The 24650-nt window shown below is 42.0% G+C and overlaps 14 non-coding genes across 14 annotated transcripts; 6 read left to right on the forward strand and 8 right to left on the reverse strand.

Annotated features, from left to right (window-relative positions):
• Positions 1-4012: 4012 nt before the first annotated feature.
• trnas-gcu (transfer RNA serine (anticodon GCU)) lies at positions 4013-4094 on the reverse strand. Its single transcript has one exon. It is a non-coding gene; the product is annotated as a tRNA-Ser (tRNA).
• Positions 4095-5095: 1001 nt separating this feature from the next.
• Positions 5096-5177, reverse strand: trnal-uag (transfer RNA leucine (anticodon UAG)). The gene has a single exon. It is a non-coding gene; the product is annotated as a tRNA-Leu (tRNA).
• Positions 5178-6574: 1397 nt separating this feature from the next.
• trnas-aga (transfer RNA serine (anticodon AGA)) lies at positions 6575-6656 on the forward strand. Its single transcript has one exon. It is a non-coding gene; the product is annotated as a tRNA-Ser (tRNA).
• Positions 6657-6881: 225 nt separating this feature from the next.
• trnaw-cca (transfer RNA tryptophan (anticodon CCA)) lies at positions 6882-6953 on the reverse strand. The gene has a single exon. It is a non-coding gene; the product is annotated as a tRNA-Trp (tRNA).
• Positions 6954-7384: 431 nt separating this feature from the next.
• On the forward strand, positions 7385-7466 carry trnas-uga (transfer RNA serine (anticodon UGA)). Its single transcript has one exon. It is a non-coding gene; the product is annotated as a tRNA-Ser (tRNA).
• Positions 7467-8023: 557 nt separating this feature from the next.
• trnai-aau (transfer RNA isoleucine (anticodon AAU)) lies at positions 8024-8097 on the reverse strand. Its single transcript has one exon. It is a non-coding gene; the product is annotated as a tRNA-Ile (tRNA).
• Positions 8098-8712: 615 nt separating this feature from the next.
• Positions 8713-8786, reverse strand: trnat-ugu (transfer RNA threonine (anticodon UGU)). Its single transcript has one exon. It is a non-coding gene; the product is annotated as a tRNA-Thr (tRNA).
• A 741-nt stretch (positions 8787-9527) lies between these two features.
• On the reverse strand, positions 9528-9599 carry trnae-cuc (transfer RNA glutamic acid (anticodon CUC)). The gene has a single exon. It is a non-coding gene; the product is annotated as a tRNA-Glu (tRNA).
• A 1653-nt stretch (positions 9600-11252) lies between these two features.
• On the reverse strand, positions 11253-11324 carry trnag-ucc (transfer RNA glycine (anticodon UCC)). The gene has a single exon. It is a non-coding gene; the product is annotated as a tRNA-Gly (tRNA).
• A 1322-nt stretch (positions 11325-12646) lies between these two features.
• Positions 12647-12720, forward strand: trnat-cgu (transfer RNA threonine (anticodon CGU)). The gene has a single exon. It is a non-coding gene; the product is annotated as a tRNA-Thr (tRNA).
• A 3732-nt stretch (positions 12721-16452) lies between these two features.
• Positions 16453-16524, forward strand: trnaa-ugc (transfer RNA alanine (anticodon UGC)). Its single transcript has one exon. It is a non-coding gene; the product is annotated as a tRNA-Ala (tRNA).
• A 6818-nt stretch (positions 16525-23342) lies between these two features.
• trnak-uuu (transfer RNA lysine (anticodon UUU)) lies at positions 23343-23415 on the forward strand. Its single transcript has one exon. It is a non-coding gene; the product is annotated as a tRNA-Lys (tRNA).
• Positions 23416-23681: 266 nt separating this feature from the next.
• trnat-cgu (transfer RNA threonine (anticodon CGU)) lies at positions 23682-23755 on the forward strand. The gene has a single exon. It is a non-coding gene; the product is annotated as a tRNA-Thr (tRNA).
• A 476-nt stretch (positions 23756-24231) lies between these two features.
• Positions 24232-24313, reverse strand: trnas-aga (transfer RNA serine (anticodon AGA)). The gene has a single exon. It is a non-coding gene; the product is annotated as a tRNA-Ser (tRNA).
• Positions 24314-24650: the final 337 nt, after the last annotated feature.

Raw genomic sequence — 24650 nt, forward strand, 5'->3', positions numbered from 1 at the left:
GTTCTTCATTACAAACCATTACCAAGACCATTGAAACCGCCCAAACAAAGCAGCCAGGCAGCTGTGGGAGTGGTTTCATTCAGGTATAAGATGGGCAAAAGCCTGAAAGGGAGTCCATTGGAACTGCAACACAACTGGGAAGTGGCTGCAAAGACTCTTTGGAGGAGATCATGTGAGGTAAAAATGAGAGGTTAATGTGACTTATATTCTCTTTGCTCTTTTTCCCCTTTCAGTGTTAATTTACAAAAACAGCATTCATTCTTGGAGCCATGTTTTCTTCAGATCTAACTCGGATCACTCCAATCAGAGACACTGATGAAGTCTTTGTGCATAAGTGCTTCTCTTTGGGGTTGTCCTGGTTGGAATTTGACAAAACATTGCTAAATTGATTCATTGTGATCAGTTAAATTCCCAACTTTGTCTTTCCCCTTTGTATTTCCCCAACTGAAGCACAGACTTGTATTCTGAGAGCAGTAAGTGCTATCAGTTGGGGTAATGTTGGTGATTTCAGAAGTTTTCCTTCCTTTACCCATTTCCCATTAGACTCTTCTTAGAATCTAACTCAGATCACCTCAATCAGAAACGCTGATGAATTATTTGTGCACAAGTGCTTCTCTTTGGGGTTGTCCTGGTTAGAATTTCAACAAATTGATGAAGATTCCCATTTTGAACAGATTTCTCCTGATCAATTGAAACAACACTATCCTAATCAGTAATCACCAGAGTTAGGTCAGAATTAAAGCTTAATGTGACTTAGCCAATTCAATGAGAGACATTGATGACTATTTTCTGCATGAATGTTTCTATTCTCTTTGCTCTCTTTTTCTACTTTCATTGTTAAATGGCAAAAACAGCATTAATTCTTGGAGCCATGTTTTCTTCAGATCTAACTCAGATCACTCCAATCAGAGACACTGATGAAGTCTTTGTGCATAAGTGCTTCTCTTTGGGGTTGTCCTGGTTGGAAATTGGACAAAAAAGATGAGGAATGTCATTCCTTCTTTTCTTCAATCACCAGGACAGCAGATATTATCAGTGATATGGGGGATGGGGGTTAAGAAAGTCACAAATGTTACCTTAACTTGAGCACAGACTTGACTGTTGAATTCAGTAAGTGCTACTTGTTGGGGCAGCGCTGACTGACAAAGACAACAACATCTTCTTAGAATACAATACTGACCATTTCAATTACACAGACGACTTCCTTTTGCACAATGCTTTTCTATGTGGTTGTCCTGGATGGTATTAAAACCAGTTTTTATAGATTTCTTCAGATCAGCTGAATGAGGGAATTTGTCCTCAACATTTCCCCAACTGAAGCACAGACTTGTGTTCTGAGAGCAGTAAGTGCTTTTTGTTGGGGTAATGTTGGTGATTTCAGAAGTCAATCACAAGTTTTATCAGTTTTTGGGGCGTGGGGGTTAAGAACATCTGAATTAGTTTGAAAGTCACAAATGTTACCTTAACTTGAGCACTAACTTGACTGTTGAATTCAGTAAGTGCTACTTGTTGGGGCAGTGCCGACTGACAAAGACAGCAGCAGGTTTGGTGGGAGCCATAACTCCCAACACAAATGCAGATATCTTTATCTAGAGACTAAGTCTTGGAATATAAAACAAACGTTGTCATCAACATTTCCTGAATTGAAACACAGACGTATGGACATAAAGCGGTAAATGCTGTTTGTTGGTGCTGTGTCATGCTAATGGTCCTCATGAATTTAAGAGGATTGTTCCTGATTGACTAAATGTGATCTTCATTCCATTCCATTACCAAGACCATTGAAACTGCCTGAACAAAGTAGAAGATGTAAGATGAGTAAAAGCCTGAATGGGAGTCCATTGGAACTGCGACACAACAAGGAAGTGGCTGCAAAGACTCTTTGGAGGAGATCATATGTGCAGTAAAAAATTTGACTGAATGTGACTTCTATTCTCTTTGCTCTCTTTTTCCCCTTCGGTGTTAATTTACAAAAACAGCATTAATTCTTGGAACCATGTTTTCTTCAGATCTAACTCGGATCACTCCAATCAGAGACACTGATGAATTCTTGTCCATAAGTGCTTCTCTTTGGGGTTGTCCTGGCTGGAATTTGGCCAAAAATTATAATCAGTTTTAGTAGTTTTAGTTCGACATCTAGTTTTAGTAATTTTGTGAGATCAGCTAAATTCATGAACTTGTCATCAACATTTCCCCAACTGAAGCACAGACTTGTGCTGTTGGAGCAGTAAGTGCTATTAGTTGGGGTCGTGTTGGTGATTTCAGATCAGTAAGTTTTATCAATGTTTGGGGAGTGGGGGTTGTGAACCTTTGAATTTGTTTGAACGTCACAATTGTTACCTTAACTTGAGCACTGACTTGACTGTTGAATTCAGTAAGTGCTACTTGTTGGAGCAGTGCTGACTGACAAAGACAACAGCAGGTTTGGTGGGAGCCATAACTGCCCCCACAAATAGAAATTAGATTCGCTAAATGAATGAAGTTGTCTTCAACATTTCTCCAACTGAAGCACACACTTTTGTTCTGAGAGCAGTAAGTGCTATTAGTTGCGGTAGTGTTGGTGATGAAGTTGTTCCTTCAACCTATAATCACGAGTTTTGAATTTAATAGTGCTACTTCTTGGTGCTGTGTTAACTACCAAACACAACAAGTCAACGAACTGATGTCTTCTTAGATGTTAGATGACTTAAATCACAGAATATACTCATTCACTCCAATCAGAGACACTGATGAATTCTTTGTCTTTGGTTCTGGTCCTGGTTGGAATTTGGACAAAAAAGATGAGGAATGCCAATCCCTCTTTTCTTTGAATCAGCTTTTACCTGCAGAATCTGGACAAGAGGAATATTATTTTAGTGGTTGGTGCTGGAGACAAACATGGTTTGCTGGCTCGAATCGGCCTCATCCAGCACAGTGATGAGTCTGCCTACAGACAGCAGGTGGACAGACTGGTCGTCTGGTGTGGTCAGAACCACCTGGAGCTAAATCTGAAGACAGTGGTTTTCAGGACACTTTTAATCAATCACTTTTTAATCAAATTATGTACTAGACCGTAACTTCATTGTGAAGTTTTGACGTGAGTTAAAAAAAGGCCAAAACATTAGAGAACTTCATTCTCTGTTTGTTTTTCCACAGAGGAAGTGAAGTCACACACCACATGATGTTTCTCTTTCCTGCTCCTCGTTAATATAGTGGACAGTATCTCTGCCTGACTTCAAACCTTCAAACTACTGATGCACCGATATGAAATTTTTCCCCGATACTGTTATCAATATCTGTTAAAATTATTTTCCCTGACCGGGAATCGAACCCCGGGCCGCGGTGGTAGATGCAGAGTCTCCATATTGTTCAACTTGTGCTCCTACATGTACCGTGATGCATATACTGATCTTTATTTGCACGTGCACAGTGTGATTAAATATAGTGAAAGTATCTCCAGGAGTAAAATGATTAAATCACGACCTCAATCTCAGTTGACAATCTCTATATTATATCAGAGGCCCTTTGCGGTACATATACTTATCTTTATTAGCATTTGTATCTGTATACACACACACACAATCACACACACCACGTTTTCCAGCCCTCATGGTTCTTGGGGAATCCATACATGTGGAAACCCTTCTCGGACTGATTGGAGCATCCAAACGCTGCACTCCTACATTAAAACAAACCACTTTACCATCAACCTCAGCTGCAGTATACACATTACACTTCCATCACCAGATCCTCTGTATATATATGTACTTCAGAGTGGTGCTGTGGCTTAGCTGGTCTTGTAAACAGGAGATCCTGGGTTCAAATCCCAGCAGTGCCTTGTGCCTAATGTTAGATGTTATAGATATAACAGACATCAACATGTAGATATGTTGCTACACCGTCCTTGGAAAATGGAAACAACCTGTATTTGTCCACGCTAGACGTGTGAAGAAATGCAAATTTTGAGCCTCTGTGCCATCTAATCAGGCAGTCTCTGTGTATTGTGGACTCACTTTGATGGGCATATATGTACCGACGAGGATGGGATTCCAACCCACGCGTGCAGAGCACAATGGATTAGCAGTCCATCGCCTTAACCACTCAGCCACCTCGTCCTGTTAACGTTTACCTGAAGATGTGGTCTGAAGACGGTCTGGTCTTTAGCCTGAGCAGTGTTTCTGCTTTGAGTGGCCTTTTTTTTTGATGACTGTCTACCACTGATCTACATCTTCTTTGGACCTTTACCTAACCACAGAGGCTCTGAGCTGCTGCAGCAGATGAAAAGAGAAACTGTCTGATTTGAACCTGCGCGGGGAAACCCCAATGGATTTCTATCCCTCGCCTTAACCACTCGGCCACAACAACCATGCACAGCAATGCTCCTGTGACTCAGCATTTTCCAGCCTGGATAGTTTTCTCCTCAAAGGACAGGGCACCTTCTTGTTGTGAGGAAGCACAGCTTTCAACCTTTGTGGAAGTGACACACAATTGTGAGGAGCACAAGCGTTCACTGACACAGACGTGGTTTTAGAGAAAAACTGCAGAGAAACTGGCAGCACTGATGCTTCGCTGCTTAAAGTGTCTGTCTTATAAACAGGACATCCTGCATTCAAACCCCAGCAGTGCTTCACTCTCAGTTGAGTTTGCAGTGCATTTGCAGTGATATTTTTTTTTTACTGCATTTGCAGTGAACTTTTGCGCTGCTTTTGCCATGGCAGACGATCTGTGATGTCAGATGATTAAAAAGACATTATATACTGAATTGGACCTTTAATTCTTAATTCTTAATTCTGATTAATTTGACTTTGTCTGTTGTTTCTGCATTGTTGTTCAGTCAGATCAACAGCAGGCTGCCATCCACAGTTCATCACTTTTATTTTCATTCCTTCTTCAAATCTTTATTTTTATCATTTGATATGTTTTGCTGGGTTTCAACTTTTAGCTACAGAAAGAACAAGAGCAGTCGCTCCGCTAATAAAAGCAGATTTAGATTATTTTATTTGTATGTCGGTCCCCACTTCAGTAACTCAAAGTGATGGTAGCCACTGGTGGAACACTATATTCATAAGAGCTTTAGATTTAAACACTTCAAGATTATACTGCAGAGTGCAAAGCTTGGCAGTGGTGGGATTCGAACCCACGCCTCTGAAGAGACTGGAGCCTAAATCCAGCGCCTTGGACCGCTCGGCCACACTACCACATGAGTATGGCAGAAAGATGTCCTTGAAACATCCTGGACACACAAACAATCAGCGTGTAGCGTCCAACCTCACAAACTCTCAAGTCCAGCTTCTTTGTCTCTTGGTGTATAGTGATGGGATGGTTCTATATTCCCACAGAACATCCCTGGGAACCCGGACACACACCTTCTCCAAATCAAATCTTCCATGTGTCGGCTAAAGTTCCAGTGAATAAGACAAAGCACTTCCCTGGGTGGGAACCACCATCCTTTCAGTGAACAGCTGCTTCAGTGAACACGCTGACCAATTAACCCAAAGAGACATGTTGTTGCAGCGTGCAACCACCCCAGATGGGACTTGAACCCACAAGTCACTATTGGGTTCAAGTCCCATCTGGGGTGGTTTGCAGCAGAGTGGTGTAGCGTGGTTATGGGCCCATAACCTAGAGGTTGATGAACAAAACCAAACCTCTGCTAATCTAGCTGTTCGCGATCTATGGTTGGTTATATTTGAAAATGGTGTCATTACAACCGTAACAATGCTCCACTGCCGCTCCACCAATCAAATCAGATTTATTTGTAGAGCACCAAATCACAACAAAGTTACATCAATCATCTTCACGTAAAGATCAGGTCTAGACAAAACTCTAAAATTATTTAGAGGCTCAACAGATCCCCCGATGAGCAAGCACTTGGTGCCAGTGGCAAGGAAAAACTTCCTTTAAGAGGCAGAAACAGGCTCAGGGGGGGCGGCCATCTGCCTCGACTGGTTGGGTTGAGAGAGGGAGAGAGAGCTGACACTGTCCTACCAAATCATTAACTTTTCTGTTTCCTCACCAGAGACTGGCAGCTGGACACACGTGCCAGGATGGCTCAGTGGTCTGAGGTAACAGACTCAAGATCTTTCCTGCACAAATGGGCCTTGAAATGGACATGAAAGACTTTCATTATTTTATAGGTCAGTATCACCTATCACTGCTGTGGAGTCTATTATGTGAACCACTAAAGGGAAGAAGCTGCATCGCCTGAACCCTGGACCCTCAGATTAAAAGTCTGATGCTCTACCGACTGAGCTACTCAGGCTTCCGACGGATGCATAATTCAGATTAAATTAAATTAATTATTTCAGCTTGACTCGAACAAACAGCCCTGTCCCAGCCAGGGGTTGCAATCGGTCAGCGTGTTCGGCTGTTTTCTGAAAGGTTGGTGGTTCGAGCCCACCCAGGGACGATCTTTGTTTAATTCACTGGTATTATAGTTCACACATGGAAGACCTGAGGATTTTTAAGTTGATGCTCAGTTATCTCCATCTAGTGGACAGATGGTAGAAGTTGATTCCTGAAAAGAGGAAGTGACTTTTCCTCAGATCAAACTGTTGAAGAGTTGGAACCTGTGCTGGGAGCTTGGCTGCGGGTGGTTGTTGTGGCCGAGTGGTTAAGGCGATGGACTAGAAATCCATTGGGGTTTCCCTGCGCAGGTTCAAATCCTGCCAACAACGGTTAGTTGTTTTCATGGACCAAGTTTCACATGTTCCTAAGCATATTTGAGAATCTCTGTAATCTGCACAGCCTTAAAATATGACACAGCTGAGTGCTGTTGTTCGGACTCATCTAAAAGGGTGAGAGCACTCACTGGTGATCAGTTAGCATTATCAGGGCAGGCATAGGGGCACACCTTTAGTTCCACTTCCAGATCATGGAAGCAATAATGAGAACAGATGATCTGACCCTGACGTGATTTGAACACCCAACCTTCTGATCTGGAGTCAGATGCGCTACCATTGCGCCATAGAGTCTTCCTGTGTGCTGGGTAGTGATCTAAAGATAAACAAGGCTAATCAGTTACTCAGTAGCCTGCAGGGCGGGGAAGTTGTCAGCGTCTCCACACCACTTTGGTAGTGTAAACTGATGTGAAAGCGCACATCGCTCTGCAGCTCTCAACAGCGGGTGCTGCTGTGAGCCCCGTCCCAAAGCCGTCACCTATTCAATCTATTTATGAAACATTTCAGAAGCCAAGCAGTCCAAGGTGCTGCATTCGTTCTGTGGTCTTTCCCAGAAGGCCCTCAGACAAAGAAGCTGGGTAACACCACAGACTGTCAGGAGTGGTATTTGAACCCTCAATTCCAGAGGAGACTGTTACCTGAACACAGCACCTTCAAAAGTCCACAGCACTCTGCTCAGCTTTTTTAGTTTTTTGTGTATTTCTACTTTTTTTGCGGCTCATGTAGTTGTTGTGGCCGAGTGGTTAAGGCGATGGACTTGAAATCCATTGGGGTTTCCCCGCGCAGGTTCAAATCCTGTCAACAACGTTTAGTTGTTTTCAAGGAGCAAGTTTCCCATGTTCACCATCCACTTCTCCAAAGTCCCACAGTGAAGGCTTCAAATGCACATGAGTGAGTTTAAAAAAAGAGGCCAAAATATTAGGAGTTTGCCTTTAAGTGGACTTCAATGGCTGCTGTTTTTTCATCACATGTACACTTGTGTTCACTTTGGTAATTTGGTAGGATGACTACACAGGATAAATTGCTCCAAGCTGAGTGGATAGTTGAGAGATCAGGGTGTTGCACAAGATAAGTACTTCCTGTGCTTCATTATCAACACTGAAGATGACGGGGATTGAACACGGGGCCTCATACAGGCAAAGCATGCACTCTACCACTGAGCTACATCCCCTGCGTGGTGCACAATGCCAGCTGGAAACTAATCACTAAACTGTTACAAAGGAAATGATCAATCTGCAGTCTTTGCTCTGATCATTGTAACTTTGTGTTATTGTTGTATCTGATAGTTCCACTGCTTGGAAAAAGACTTCAGGCTACATTGAAGTATATGGAGAGAACAACACCAAGTTCTGAGATGCTGCTTGTGGCCAGTATGGGGATTGAACCCATGACATTGGCGTTATTAGCACCACACTCTAACCAGCTGAGCTAACCAGCCTTCCACAGCCATCTCTTCCACAAAACGTCAGGATGTTCCAAAGGGAGACATGAAGACTCTGCAGTTACCTGATTGGTCAGAGAGTTTTAATGGAACTCCTGCAGAAGAAGTTACATGAGTTTATCTCAACAACCTTAAAAAAAGCGCTGCTGGGATTTGGTGGTTAAAAGGTACTGAGATTTCCACCTGCAGTGTATCAAAGGACCACGAGGGGGCAGCTTGGAAAATGAAGTCAGAGTGAAATGTCGTGATTGCCCTTTTTTAACAGGAGACAAACTTTGTTAAGAGTCATGATGGTCGCTACACGACAGAAACTGCATGCAATCATTCATTTGAAGCGAACGTGAGAGTGTGACGTATCCATCTGTGTCGCGTGGGGCATCAATGAAAGGCAGGAAATGCCTTTGATCTCCAGTGATGTCACACAGTCTCGTTGTGGAGTTATTAGGTGTTGATTCTGCAAAAATGTGGTGCAGTGAAATGGTCCATAGAAGTCTAATATCACCGAAACATGTTAACCAGACAGTGTTCAAGGATTTGAGGTTGAAACCACTAAATTCTCATTATTAACTAAAACTGTGTCTGTTATATCTATAACATTTAACATTATGCAGAAGGCACTGGTGGGATTTGAACCCAGGATCTCCTGTTTACAAGACAGGTGCTTTGACCAGCTAAGCCACAGCACCACTCTGAAGTACATGTATATACAGAGGATCTGGTAATGGAAGTGTAATGTGTATACTGCAGCTGAGGTTGATGGTAAAGTGGTTTGTTTTAATGTAGGAGTGCAGCGTTTGGATGCTCCAATCAGTCCGAGAAGGGTTTCCACATGTATGGATTCCCCAAGAACCATGAGGGCTGGAAATAGAATGTCAAATGAGATTGAGGTAGTGATTTAATCATTTTACTCCTGGAGATACTTTCACTATATATAATCACACTGTGCAAATAAAGATCAGTATATCATCACGGTACCACTTTGGGTTCATTTAGAGAACATGTGCTGAAGGCAGGGGAATTAGCTCAAATGGTAGAGCGCTCGCTTAGCATGTGAGAGGTAGTGGGATCGATGCCCACGTTCTCCACAAGACTTTAGCTCTTTGTTGGAGATACAGCAACAAGTGAACTAAACACAGCAGGTCACACTTGTTATTTTAATCAAATTATGTACTAGACCGTAACTTCATTGTGAAGTTTTGACGTGAGTTAAAAAAAGAGGCCAAAACATTAGAGAACTTCATTCTCTGTTTGTTTTTCCACAGAGGAAGTGAAGTCACACACCACATGATGTTTCTCTTTCCTGCTCCTCGTTAATATAGTGGACAGTATCTCTGCCTGTCACACAGAAGACTTCAAACCTTCAAACTACTGATGCAACGATATGAAATTTTTCCCCGATACCGTTATCAATATCTGTTAAAAACATTTTCCCTGACCGGGAATCTAACCCAGGCCGCGGCGGTGAGAGCGCCGAATCCTAGCCACTAGACCATCAGGGAGTGTATGGATACTAAATGTTGACTGAGTGACTAAGCAGGATAATATGGAGCAGTAATTTCAGTAATTTCCAACACCGTGGAGATGATGTTTGGAACTATACGAGGCCCCATCAAGGCAGCATCTTTCCCTGGTGGTCTAGTGGCTAGGATTCGGCGCTCTCACCGTTGGGGCCGGGTTCGATTCCCGGTCAGGGAAAGTGTTTTTACTGAAAAATACAGGTGATTGAAAAATTGAATTATTTTGAACTCTCTCGAGATAGCTTTGAAACCTGTTGATGTTGTTAAAGCAGCCTTTTCTGTAATTACTGAAGTCTGCTTCGACAAACACAAAATCTTTCCCAGATGATCACATCCACTTTCTGTCAAAGTGGATGTGATCATCTGGGAAATTACACTGGAGATTACACTAATCTCCAGAGGAGACTGCAACCTGAACACCCCGAGCAGAGTGGCGCAGCGGAAGCGTGCTGGGCCCATAACCCAGAGGTCGATGGATCGAAACCATCCTCTGCTATTTATACATACTGCTACATATACATACTGGATGTCCCATCATGAGACATGAGTTATTCAGCAGCACTGATTAACAGGAAGACATGGAGAATGTTGTCTGTCATACCTATAATATTGATCGTTGTAACCTACAGCTGATGAAAACCCAAAAGCAGTTTGTTTCTACAGCATCTGAACTGAGCAACAAGGCTCTTTGACCAACTAAACCACAGCACCACTCTGATGTACAGGGATGTATTTTGGATCTGAAAATACCCCCAACATACGTGGCTGACCATCATGACTCTTATCAAAGTTTCTTTAGCATAAAATAAATTAATTACATTAATGTCCTGAATGTGCTGTGTGTAAATAATGAGGTTCATCAAAACAAAGTCAGAACCAGAGCTCAGACTGTTGGTAAACAAACAAAGAAAGGCATACTTGTGGATTCACAAGATTATATCAGGATCTGACCTTTTCCTGTTCCATCAGTAACCATCAAAGGAGATGCTGATTCTGTGATGTCACAAAGGTTCTAATGACATCACAGAGATCAAAGACTCCTCCCACTTTTTCTCATGACCTCCACCATAGAGTGCTGCCTGCTGCAATAATTCTGCCTTTAATAGAAGTTTAGGAACATTTCATGAAAGAATACATTTTGATGACAGTTGGAAATGTCCGTTTGTTGTTTATCACTCGTTAGGATCCCTGTTAGCTGTCACTGAGGAAGCAGCTACTCTTCTACTACAAGGACTATGATGAGGCAGTGGCCATTGATAATGCTGCCTGTCCTGCTGAATTTAGGTCACCTGCACGTTTGGCAACAGTCAGAGCTCCATACACAATAAGAGTACACTGACACTGAATGTTCCTTTACATTATGAGACATGACCTTTAGCTGGAAAATGTCTCATGAAAGACACATGTGAAGTCACGCAAATTTTGAGCCTCTGTGCGATCTAATCAGGAAATCTTTGCATACTCACGTTGATGGGCTAATTTTTCAGCAAATTTTTTTAGCTTTTGTGGTTGAGTAATTGTGGTCGCCTGAACACTCTGGCTTCATGTTGCTTCCCTTTGGATGGATGCAGACAAAGTTCCATGACTGTGAATAATGTAGAGAAAAGACTGACCTTCCTCTGGCAAAAGTTAAACTGCAATGGCCGGGAATCGAACCCGGGTCAACTGCTTGGAAGGCAGCTATGCTCACCACTATACCACCATTGCATGTGAAGGTGCAAAATCACAGTCCTTTTTTAATGAAACTGGTTATGGGAACTCACATGGCTGGATTTATGACCGAACATTATCCACACTTTAAATGAATCAAAGGAAACTCATCATCCCTCAACAGAGGCCTCAGATATGTCTTTCCTTCTTTCATCCTCTGGTGGAGGCCACTAGAGGTGAAAAAAATTCCAAATGCCAATTCCAAAAGAGACAATATTTCTTCCTTGCTAAGCGTCACACCATGAAACCACAAGGATGCAGCTGAGGGTCTGCTGATGGTGTCCTGAGGTGACAGCAGTTTGTAGTCTGTCATATAATACAGACTGGAGTATAACAGACTGTCACTTATTTAGTGACCTGTTTTGTCTCAGCAAGAATTTGGTTCAGGTGTCATCAGAGGAAATGACATGATGAACAGCAAACAATATTTGTTGCAAGGATCGTGTAGCTCTGCATACTGTAGGGTATCATCAATATCACAGGTTGGTAACATCACGAGTGGGTAGGCTATTGCCTTAGTGTGTATTTGTATCAATAAGTGACCGACACAGATGTGTTTTCAGAGACAGACTGCAGAGAAACTGGTACGTTGGCATGATCACAGTGATCATGGCTGCTGATTGATGTGTCTGCTGGTGGGTGTGTTGATCAGTATGTGGGGAGTGTTCATTAGCCAATCAATGAGCAGTGTCGGCTGGAACATGTCACACGCTGTTATGACTCTTACCAAAGTTTGTCTTCTGTGAAAAGCTGTCGGTCACCAAATTTCCATCCATTCCATTCCATTCATCAAAATATATTCTTTAATTAAATGTTCCTAAACTTCTATTAAAGGCAGCATTATTGCAGCAGGCAGCACTCTATGGTGGAGGTCATGACAAAAAAATGGGAGGAGTCTTTGATCTCTGTGATGTCATTAGAACCTTTGTGACATCACAGAATCAGCATCTCCTTTGATGGTTACTGATGGAACAGGAAAAGGTCAGATCCTGATATAATCTTGTGAATCCACAAGTATGCCTTTCTTTGTTTGTGTACCAACAGTCTGAGCTCTGGAACATTTAATTAAAGAATACATTTTGATGATGATTGGAAATGTCTGTTTATTGTTTATCACTTGTTAGGATCCCTGTTAGCTGTCACTGAGGCAGCAGCTACTCTTCCTGGGGTCCAAATGAAAATGCACATCTGCAGTCAAACAGGTTCAGGTAGATGCAGAGTGCTACATTAAAACAAACCACTTTACCATCAACCTCAGCTGCAGTATACACATTACACTTCCATCACCAGATCCTCTGTATATACATGTACTTCAGAGTGGTGCTGTGGCTTAGCTGGTCAAAGCACCTGTCTCGTAAACAGGAGATCCTGGGTTCAAATCCCAGCAGGGCCTCATTCATAATGTAAGATGTTGTAGATAGGAAACACTTACACATGGGAAGTGCATGTTCTACCACTGAGCTACATCCCCTGCATGGTCTGGCAGCATTAGCTAACCAGATAGCTTCTGATCTCCTTCAACACTGATCTGTCTGATGAAGCCTTTTGGATGAGATGAGGACAATGATGATGCTGCTGAATTTAGGTCACCTGCACTTATGTCAACAGTCAGAGCTCCATACACAATAAGAGTACTGAAGAAAAAAAACTTTAAACATGAGCTCTGTGTCACATTCGTGCAGCTTGTGTAGCAACAGTTCATTCCATCAGAATAAACCTTCACCTGTTAAGGTAACAGTTTGGTAACAGTTGAGGAGGAAACTATCCAGGCTGGAAAATGAGAAGTCATTTCTACTGTGTGCTGTGCTGAAATAGCTCATTTCGGGGAGCGAACAAAAGGACCCACAACAGCTGCTGAAACCCAGGATTGAAACAGGGACCTTTAAATCTTTAATGTAACGCTCTCCCAAACAGGCAGGATCTCTGTGAGACACCAAAGGAGCAACATTTAGGATAATTATAGCTGGAACAGCACGGTCGGTCAGCACGTTCGGCTGTTAACTGAAAGGATGGTGGTTCGAGCCCACCCAGGGACGTGTTTTGTTTAATTCACTGGTATTATAGTTCACACATGGAAGAACGGAGGGTTTTTAAGTTGATGCTCAGTTATCTCCATGTAGTGGACAGATGGTAGAAGTTGATTCCTGAAAAGAGGAAGTGACTTTTCCTCAGATCAAACTGTTGAAGGAGAACGAGCAGCTTCTTCCTCACTGACTCACTCAACCTCTGTCTCCTGGGTTTGGATTTAGGTCTGGGTCTGGGTCTGGGTCTAAGACCAGGTGGGCCTGCTCAGAGTCTCTGTATTGGATGTGAGCTGCTGAAATCTCTGAACACCATGACACAGATAATATCAGTCTGATGTGTCATCTGTAATCCAGATGTTGTCAGCAGCAAACAGATGTTCCTGACAGAAGCTGCGCTGATTCACTTCAACCAGCACATGAGCCTCTTTCTCAGGAGCACACACAGAAAAAATAAGATTTTCTATTCCAACAATATACGTGATGTCCTGTATGAATGAATGTTTCACTGATGCAGATTTTTTCAGAACAACATCAACAACTAATAACTCCACAACGAGACTGTGTGACGTCACTGGAGATCAAAGGCATTTCCTGCCTTTCATTGATCTCCAACATGACACAGATGCATAAGTCATACTATCTCACGTTCGCATGAATCTTCAGCGTTGATTATGAAGCACAGGAAGTCTTTATCTCTTCCAACACCCTGATCTCTCAACTATCCACTCAGCTTGGAGCAATTTATCCTGTGTAGTCATCCTACCAAATTACCAAAGTGAACACAAGTGTAATGTGTATACTGCAGCTGAGGTTGATGGTAAAGTGGTTTGTTTTAATGTAGGAGCAAAAGTTGAACAATATGGAGACTTTACTTGGGACAGTTGTCATTGGAAGCTTGTTCACATTGTGAAGCTTTTAAATGCAGTTTATTTTACTGAGGACAAAGAAAAAGACCGATTCACTTGTAGGGCTGCTGGTAAAACAGGGACAGTCTGAGATTGCTTGGACATCCTGACTGCACAAAAGAGACATTTCAGGATGCCTGATCCAACAAACATTTGGCTCCTGGCCCAGTTTGGTTCTTTCTTCTGTCTGCAGAACTCAAAGGTATCTGGCAGGACCATGATTGTCTTTGGAGCTTCATTAACAGAGTGCACTCTACTGTGGAGGTCATGAGAAAAAAGTGGGAGGAGTCTTTGATCTCTTTGATGTCATTAGAACCTTTGTGACAGACCTTTGTGTTTTCTTCCTCTACGATACAGACACAAACTGGCAGTACTGATGCTGAGCTGCTTAAAGTCTGTCTGTAAACAGGACATTCTGCATTCAAACCCCAGCAGTGCTTTGCTCTCAGTCAGAGTTGACCTCACCCGAAGTACCCCATAACTCTTGCCAAATGACTTTTTATGACCTGCTTGTTTTGACCTACATTTCCAATATTCTGCCTCCTCTTTCAACCACACCATGAAATATTGTGAGGTTGAATGCTGCACGCTGACTGCTTGTGTGTCCAAATGGCTTCAAAGACATCTTTTTGCCATGAACTCCTCCAAACCTTTGGACACAGCTTTGAGCTTTGTCACAGGTGACACAGGTGTGCTGTATTCAGGCTCCAGTCTCTTGGCATGAGTTCAAATCCCACCACTGCCAGGTCATCTCTCTCTCTGCCATTATTTAATATATATTATATTTATAATATAATAATATACATTATATTATAATATATATATGACATTTACAATATAGAAATAGAATAGAAATACCAGAACGAAAGACAAAGAATTAATCAGTGTCTCTGATTGGAGTGAATCAATAGATTCTGTAATTGAAGTCATCTAACGTCTAAGAAGACATCAATTCCATGACTTGTTGTGTTTGGTAGTTAACACAGCATCAAGAAATAACACTATTAAATTCAAAACTCAAGTAAACGGTGAGGTTGCATAATTAATTGTGACTTTCACTTTGTGGTGGCAGTTATGGCTCCCACCAAACCTGCTGTTGCCTTTGTCAGTCAACAAGGAGCACTTAGTGAATTCAACAGCCAAGTCAGTGCTCAGGTAAGCTGAAGTCTTGTGGAGAATGTGGACATCGATCCCACTACCTCTCACATGCTAAGCGAGCGCTCTACCATTTGAGCTAATTCCCCTGTATGCATGCTAGACCCTTTAAAAAGGCTCCTTTAACAACCTCTGAGTTCACCATCAACAGGTTTCAAAGATATTTAGAAATCATTCACGATGGCCTTAAAGGCAGATATTTAGGATAATTCTAGCTGGAATAGCAGGCTGCAACAGGAAAAGTTCTGCATTTCTCTGTGGCGCAATCAGTCAGCGTGTTCGGCTGTAGCTCAGTGGTAGACGTTCACCAAAACAAAAGGCCACTCAAGGCAGAACCACTGCTCAGTCTCAAGACCAGGCCGTGCTCAGACCACATCTTCAGCAAACATGACGAGGTGACAAACATGTGGGACATGTGTGTGTTACACCAATAGACTAGTCTAGTCTAGTCTAAGTTTTCCATGCAGTTAATCACCAAAACTAGTTTGTTTCTACAACATCTGACCTGAGCAACAAGGCGCTTTGACCAACTAAGCCACAGCACCACTCTGATGTACAGGGATGTATTTTGGATCTGAAAATACCCCGTGGCTGTTACGTGGCTGACCATCATGACTCTTACCAAAGTTTCTTTAGCATATAATAAACTGTCACATTAATGTCCTGAATGAATGAGTCTTTGATCTCTTTGAATGACATCAAAGAGATCAAAGACTCCATTAAATGTATATAAAGAATACATTTTGATGACAATTGGAAATGTCTGTTTATTGTTTATCACTTGTTAGCTGTCACTGAGGCAGCAGCTACTCTTCTGCTACAAGGACTATGATGAGGCAGTGGCCATTGATAATGCTGCCTGTCCTGCTGAATTTAGGTCACCTGCACTTATGTCAACAGTCAGAGCTCCATACACAATAAGAGTACTGAAGAAAAATACTTTAAACATGAGCTCTGTGTCACATTCATGCAGCTTGTGTAGAAACAGTTCATTCCATCAGAATGAACCTTCACCTGTCACAGTATGTAAGAAGCCATCCAGGGGATGTAGCTCAGTGGTACAGTGCATGCTTTGCATGTATGAGGCCCCGGGTTCAATCCCTGGCATTTCCAGCATTTGTAATATAATGCTGTATGAAATGTTCAACTGCTCCTGCTTAGTCACTCAAACAAATTACTGAGAATGCACATACATATGTATGAGATCAAAGACTCTGCCCATCTCTTGTCATGACCTCCACCATGGAGTGCACAATGTTAATGAAGCTCCAAAGACAATCATGGTCTTGTCTTGTTCACACTTGAAATACATATAACACTCTGTATTTTTTGTTGTTTTTGTTAGTTTTTTTTGCAGTTCTAGCAGCCAGCTCCGTCGGAAGAGCATGAGACTCTTAATCTCTGGGTCGTGGGTTCGAGCCCCACGTTGGGTGATTAGCAGTTTCTTCAGACCCAAAGTTACCCAGCAGAACACTGCCTCTGCCAACTTGCCTTCTTCCACCCTGACTGGTCTGCAGCTCAGCTAACTGCAGTGGACTGTGTTCAGTCAGTTTGAACCAACATGAAACATGTCAACTTTTCAATAGATCAAAGGAGGCAGAGTGGGTACTAAAACTATTGACAGCTAGTGCAGCTTCAGTATGGCATCCATCGACCTCAGTCAACTCAGAGTTCAGGGATAGACTCAAAGTTCGTTGAAACTCCTACCTGGAATACCCCCCAGGTGCATGATGACATATTTATGTTCTGGGGTCAATCACCTGTATTTTTCAGTAAAAACATTTTCCCTGACTCAAATCGAACCCAGGCCGCGGCGCTGAGAGCACCGAATCCTAGCCACTAGACCATCAGGGAGTGTGAGAACACTAAAGGTTGTAATGTATGATCAATGCTCTGTGTGAGATTTTTGATGACTGAAAAGTTCTCCCCCGTTCAAACAAATTCAAACGTTCACAACCCCCACTCCCCAAACATTGATAAAACTTACTGATCTGAACTCACCAACACGACCCCAACTAATAGCACTTACTGCTCTCACAGCACAAGTCTGTGCTTCAGTTGGGGAAATGTTGATGACAAGTTCATGAATTTAGCTGATCTCACAAAATTACTAAAACTAGATGTCGAACTAAAACTACTAAAACTGATTGTAATTTTTGTCCAAATTCCAGCCAGGACAACCCCAAAGAGAAGCACTTATGGACAAGACTTCATCAGTGTCTCTGATTGGAGTGATCCGAGTTAGATCTGAAGAAAACATGGTTCCAAGAATTAATGCTGTTTTTGTAAATTAACACCGAAGGGGAAAAAGAGAGCAAAGAGAATAGAAGCCACATTCAGCTAAAAATTTTTTACTGCACATATGATCTCCTCCAAAGAGTCTTTGCAGCCACTTCCTTGTTGTGTCGCAGTTCCAATGGACTCCCATTCAGGCTTTTACCCATCTTACATCTTCTACTTAGTTCAGGCAGTTTCAATGGTCTTGGTAATGGAATGGAATGAAGATCACATTTAGTCCATCAGGAACAATCCTCTTAAATTCATGAGGACCATTAGCATGACACAGCACCAACAAACAGCATTTACTGCCTTATGTCCATACGTCTGTGTTTCAATTCAGGAAATGTTGATGAAAAATTTTTTTTTTTTATATTCCAACCAAGACTTAGTCTCTAGATAAACATATCTGCATTTGTGTTGGGAGTCATGGCTCCCACCAAACCTGCTGTCTTTGTCAGTCAGCACTGCCCCAACAAGTAGCACTTACTGAATTCAACAGTCAAGTCAGTGCTCAAGTTAAGGTGACTTTCAAACTAATTCAGATGTTCTTAACCCCCACGCCCCAAAAACTGATAAAACTAGTGATTGACTTCTGAAATCACCAACACTACCCCAACAAATAGCACTTACTCAGAACACAAGTCTGTGCTGACAAATTCACTCACTCAGCTGATCTCACTCAGCTGATCTGAAGAAATCTATAAAAACTGGTTTTAATACCATCCAGGACAACCACATAGAAAAGCATTTATACAAAAGGAAGTTGTCTGTGTAATTGAAATGGTCAGTATTGTATTCTAAGAAGATGTTGTTGTTTTTGTCAGTCAGCACTGCCCCAACAAGTAGCACTTACTGAATTCAACAGTCGAGTCAGTGCTCAAATTAAGGTAACATTTGTGACTTTTAAATTACTTCCTTAACCCTCACCCCCCATATCACTGGTAATTCCTGCTGTCCTGGTGATTGAAGAAAAGAAGGAATGGCATTCCTCATCTTTTTTGTCCAATTTCCAACCAGGACAACCCCAAAGAGAAGCACTTATGCACAAAGACTTCATCAGTGTCTCTGATTGGAGTGATCTGAGTAAGATCTGAAGAAAACATGGCTCCAAGACTTACTGTTGTTTTTGCCATTTAACAATGGAAGTGGAAGAAGTGGAAAAAGAGAGCAAAGAGCAAAGAGAATAGAAACATTCATGCAGAAAATAGTCAATGTCTCTCATTGAATTGGCTAAGTCACATTAAGCTTTCATTCTGACATAACTCTGGTGATTACTGATTAGGGTAGTGTTGTTTCAATTGATCAGGAGAAATCTGTTCAAAATGGGAATCTTCATCATTTTGTTGAAACTCTAACCAGTACAACCCCAAAGAGAAGCACTTGTGCACAAATAATTCATCAGTGTTTCTGATTGAGGTGATCTGAGTTAGATTCTAAGAGTCTAATGGGAAATGGGTAAAGGAAGGAAAACTTCTGAAATCACCAACATTACCCCAACAAATAGCACTTACTGCTCTCAGAACACAAGTCTGTGCTTCAGTTGGGGAAATACAAAGGGGAAAGACAAAGTTGGGAATTTAACTGATCACAATGAATCAATTTAGCAATGTTTTGTCAAATTCCAACCAGGACAACCCCAAAGAGAAGCACTTATGCACAAAGTATTCATCAGTGTCTCTGATTGGAGTGATCCGAGTTAGATCTGAAGAAAACATGGCTCCAAGAATTACTACTGTTTTTGTAAATTAACACCAAAGGGGAAAAGAGAGCAAAGAGAATAGAAGTCACATTAACCTCTCATTTTTACCTCACATGATCTCCTCCAAAGAGTCTTTGCAGCCACTTCCTTGTTGTGTCACCGTTCCAATGGACTCCCTTTCAGGCTTTTACCTGAATTTATCTTATACCTGAATGAAACCACTCCCACAGCTGCCTGTCTACTTAGTTTGGGCGGTTTCAATGGTCTTGGTAATGGTTTGTAATGAAGAACATATTTAGTCCATCAGGAACAGACAACGATCCTCTTAAATTCATGAGGTCCGTTAGCATATGGTGAGAGGACTGTTAACTGCAGTGATTAGTGTTGCTGCAGCTGATCTGAACAAATCTTTTCAAAATGGCCATCTTTGTTGTTGTTTTTATTTCAACCAAAACTTCTTTTCTACCAAATGGTTGCATAAACTCTCTGTCCTGATTAATGCTTGGACGGAATGAACAACTTTTGAAATCACCAACTCTGCCCCAACTAATAGCACTTACTGCTCTGAAAACACAAGTCTGTTCTTCAGTTGGGGAAATGTTGATGACAAATGTATGCTTTTAACTGATCTCAAGAAACATTTCAACCAGAGCAAGCTCAAAGAATTAGTTAGAATTAGAATGCTTTTATTGTCATCATACACGATGTATAACAAACTTTAAAGACAACTCTGTTCTGCAAAATGCATTTATAAAATAAGAAAGACATAGTAAAAAAAGTTTGAATAAATTTACAAAAGGAGCCAGTAAGAATATATGTACAGTTGAGAATTAGCATGGCTGCAAAGAACGGTGGAAATAAATATAATGTCCACTAAGAGAAGCACTGATCCACATGTCACCACCAGTTAAAGTAACATTTGGGACTTCAAAAAAATTTAGAGGTCACAAACTTTTCCCCCAAGAAGTAGCTATTACTGAATCCAACAGTCAAGGTAAGAAGAAAGAAAGGACACATTGACAGAACCACTGTGCTTGATACCAGGACACAGCAGCGTGACTCATGAATCATCATGAATCATGACTTTCAAACTACTTTCTTCACCCCCACCCACAAAAACACTGATAAAACTTGCTGTCCTTGTGATTGACTTTTGAAATCACCAACTCTGCCACAACAAATATCACTTACTGCTCTCAGAACACAGAGCTCTGCTTCACTTTGGTTAATGTTGGGGATGAATTCATGAAGTCAGCTGATTGCACAGAAGAATCTAAATCAAATCAAATCAAATCAGATTTATTTGTATAGCGCCAAATCATAACAAAGTTACATCAAGGCACTTTACATATAGAGCAGGTCTAGACCAAACTCTTTATAAATTTATTTAAAGAGACCCAACAGATCCCCCGATGAGCAAGCACTTGGCAACAGTGGCAAGGAAGAACTTCCTTTAAGAGGCAGAAACCTCGAGCAGAACCAGGCTCAGGGGGGGCGGCCATCTGCCTCGACCGGTTTGGCTGAGAGAGAGAGAGAGAGAGAGAGAGAGAGAGAGAGAGACAGGCAGGCAGGCATTGGAGGGGGGGGGTGTAGGCAGGAACATGTTGTTGCATGAAGTTCATGGAGTTGAGCTGTAATACAGAATTCATGAAATATGGGACCAGCAGGTGTTGCAGGAACATGGGATGGAGATGAGTCACCACCTGCAGGATGAGGACAGGGAGAGAGAGGAGAGGAACTGGGAGAGACAGAGACTTTGGCAGAACATGGTTAGTAAATGCAGTATAAATGCTTAGAACTGGGTGAAACTGTTTGGTTTTTTTTTTGTTTGTTTTTTTTTTTTTTAAGAAGGATGGTTTTTATCAGCGCATGCAAGGAGGGAGTTAGAGAGAAAGAGGGCGAGACAGCGAGAGAGAGAGAGAGAGAGAGAGAGAGAGAGAGAGAGAGAGAGAGAGAGAGAGAGAGAGAAGCTCAGTCCTTCCCCCAGCAGCCTAGGCCTATAGCAGCATACCAAAAGAGTAGAGGACTTTTTAACTGTACGCTCTGTCATACAGGAAAGTTTTAAGCCTGGTCTTGAAAGTTACTAAAGAGTCCGCCCCCCGGACCGATGCTGGGAGTGGGTTCCATAGAAGAGGAGCCTGATAACTGAACGATCTGCCTCCAGATTTACTCTTGGAGACTCGAGGAACCACAAGTAAACCTCCATCTAGAGAGCGGAGTGGCCTGCTAGGACAGTAAGGATGGGAAATAAATGGCAATCTTTATCTCTTTTTCTTTTTTTTTGTGGACCATCGAACAAGAACAACTCCAAAGAGAAGCATTGATGCAGAAAATAATCATCAGTGTCTCTCACTGAATCCACCAAGTCACATAAAGCCTTTGTTTCAGATTAATCTTTGTGCCACCGTTGCAATGGACTCTCTTTCAGACTTACTTATTTTATTTTACTCACCTGACTTATCTTAAACTAAAATGATGCACCCTGTCCTCCTTCAGCAGAAAGTTTCAATTCCAACCACATCTCACATCATAAGTCTTTGTTTCAGTTCAGGAAATGTTGATGACAAATTCATGAATTTAGCTGATCTCAAGAAACAAATAAAATATTTTGTCAAAATTCCAAACAGGACAACCCCAAAGAGAAACACTTTTGCAGAAATGAATCAACAGTGTCTCTCTGACTGAGGTGATCTGAGTTAGATACTAAGAAGAAATTGATTCTTTACTTCTTTATTGTTTTTGTCAGTTAACGCTGCACCAACAAGCAGCACTTCCTGAATTCAAAACTCAAGTCAACACTCAGGTTGGATAATAAATTGAGACTTTCTGAAAACCTTCTCGAAACGTTTTTCAAGCAGTGTGTTGAATAAATGTGTTGTCCTCCTTCAGCAGGAAGTTTCTGTGGGCTTGGTAACAGTTTGAAGAACAGAATGATCAGACAACGATCCTCTTAAATTCATGAGGACCGTTAGCATATGATGAGAGGACTGTTAACTGCAGTGATTAGGGATCAGGGTTGTGTTGTTGCAGCTGATCCCAACAAATCTATTTAAAATAGCAGATCATCATAATTTTTGACTGATTTAAATTTTTTAAATTAACTGTTAGTAGAAACTGTGGCACCTTTGGCACCTTGACATTTCCTACATAGCTTTTTATCCCTCATTTCAGCATTAAGACGCAATGCATGGTATAAAAGGTATTCATGTGGGAGACCTAGAATCCATCATGTGTTAAACTGAGAACTCAGTCGTCACACTCAACTGATGTTGTATGCAGGATCCAGAGGAGTGTAGGCAACTGGCAGTGGTGGGATTCAAACCCACGCCTCCTAAAAGGGTGGAGCCTTAATCCAGCACCTTGGACACTTCAGAATGGTAATGACACCAATGTCACATTATGAGAAACCTTGATGCTGTGTCCAAAGGTTTGGAGGACAGAATGGTAGAAAGATGTCTTTGAAGCCTTTTGGACACACAACCAGTCAGCGTGCCAGTTGAAATATCAGCATGTTAGACAAAATAAGTACTTCCTGTGCTTGTTTAGCAATGCTGGGGATTGCACCAAAGGATTCATACATGGAAAGCACACATTCTACCACTGAGCTACATCCCCTGCGTGGTGTGGCAGCTTTAGCAGCTTTAGCTAACCAGATAGCTTCTGAGCTCCTGCGATAGCGAAAACAGCGATCTGTCTGATGAAACCTTTTGGATGAGATGAGGCCGTTGATAATGCTGCCTGTCCTGCTGAATTTAGGTCACCTGCACTTTTGGCAACAGTCACAGCTCCATACACAATAAGAGTACTGATTACTGACTGTCAATACATTATGACCTTAAAGATTTTATGATCAAATATGAAGAATAACAGGGAGAGAGAGAGGGATGACCTGCAGTATCAGGTCGGGTGCCCTGGCTGGTTCAACAAGCCAAGTTGGAATCAGTAATCAGAAGCCTGAGTAGCTCAGTCGGTAGAGCATCAGACTTTTAATCTGAGGGTCCAGGGTTCAAGTCCCTGTTCAGGCGATGCAGCTTCTTCCCTTTAGTGGTTCACATTATAGACTATCACAGCAGTGATAGGTGACACCATGAAGACGTTATGCACAATGAAACCATGAGTCTTCCACAAGCCGGATCGAGCAGGATATTGACAAGTGAAGCATGCGCAGTAGTAGTTTTGTGGCTCATGCTGGGTTTGGGAGAAGGAAATTTGTTGATTGGCTGCTTTTCACAGGAGACAAAATTTGGTAAGTCAGCTACTTATGTTGAAATATTTTAAGCATTTTAAGAGTGGTGCTGTGGCTTAGTTGGTCAAAGCACCTGGCTCGTAAACAGGAGATCCTGGGTTCAAATCCCAGCAGTACCTCTTTATTGAAGTTTAAGGTTGTTGACATAAACTCATGTAACATCTTCTGCATTCTTAATGTGATTTGTTCTGTGCTTTATACTTCCAATATTCAAACATCAGTAATGTGGAGTTCATGTTCAGATTTGTTTTACAGCTGTAGTAACACTAAATCTCCAGCAGGTGGAAGTATTGCTGCTCAGATGTCATGTACACTGTGGGACACACAATACTCACAGAGGACTTTATTGTGCTGCAGTGAGATGTATAAAAAGCTCCAGTTCTACAGTCAGAAGATGTCCAGTCTGAAGGTGGATGAGTTCTGACTGCAGAAGAAAGTTTCAGAGCTTCTTCCAATGGCTGATGATGAACACATGATTCTTGTGCTGGGCGTCCGGAGTAAAGGCAGTAACTCCAACAATTCATCCAATAAGACCAGGACTGTGACAGCAAAATGAAGAAGCGTGAAATCAGACCATACAGTGACAGCAACCAACCGTTGTTGGCAGGATTTGAACCTGCGCGGGGAAACCCCAATGGATTTCTAGTCTATCGCCTTAACCACTCGGCCACAACAACCACGCACAGCAATGCCCCCCCAACTCCAGCTTCTTCTTCTTCTTCTTCTGCTTCTTCTTCTTCTTCTTCTTCCTTCTTGTTGTGAGAAAGCACAGGTTCCAACTCTTTTTCCCACAGTTCATTGAGGGAATTATACTGGAGATGACAGACCTGGAGGGGAGTGGACATCTGGAGAGAATTGGACCTGGTAGACCTCCAAACCTACCTGGGTCTGAAAAGAGACAACAAAACAAGCCTGAGATTCTGCAAATGTGATGTCTATGTTTGTAAGGCCCACTCTGACCAGAGTGTCAAATGCCACTCGTGCATGAATTCACATACACACAAACACACACAC

The sequence above is a fragment of the Echeneis naucrates genome, chromosome 2 (assembly GCF_900963305.1).
Source record: "Echeneis naucrates chromosome 2, fEcheNa1.1, whole genome shotgun sequence".
In the NCBI taxonomy this organism is placed as follows: Eukaryota; Metazoa; Chordata; class Actinopteri; order Carangiformes; family Echeneidae; genus Echeneis; species Echeneis naucrates.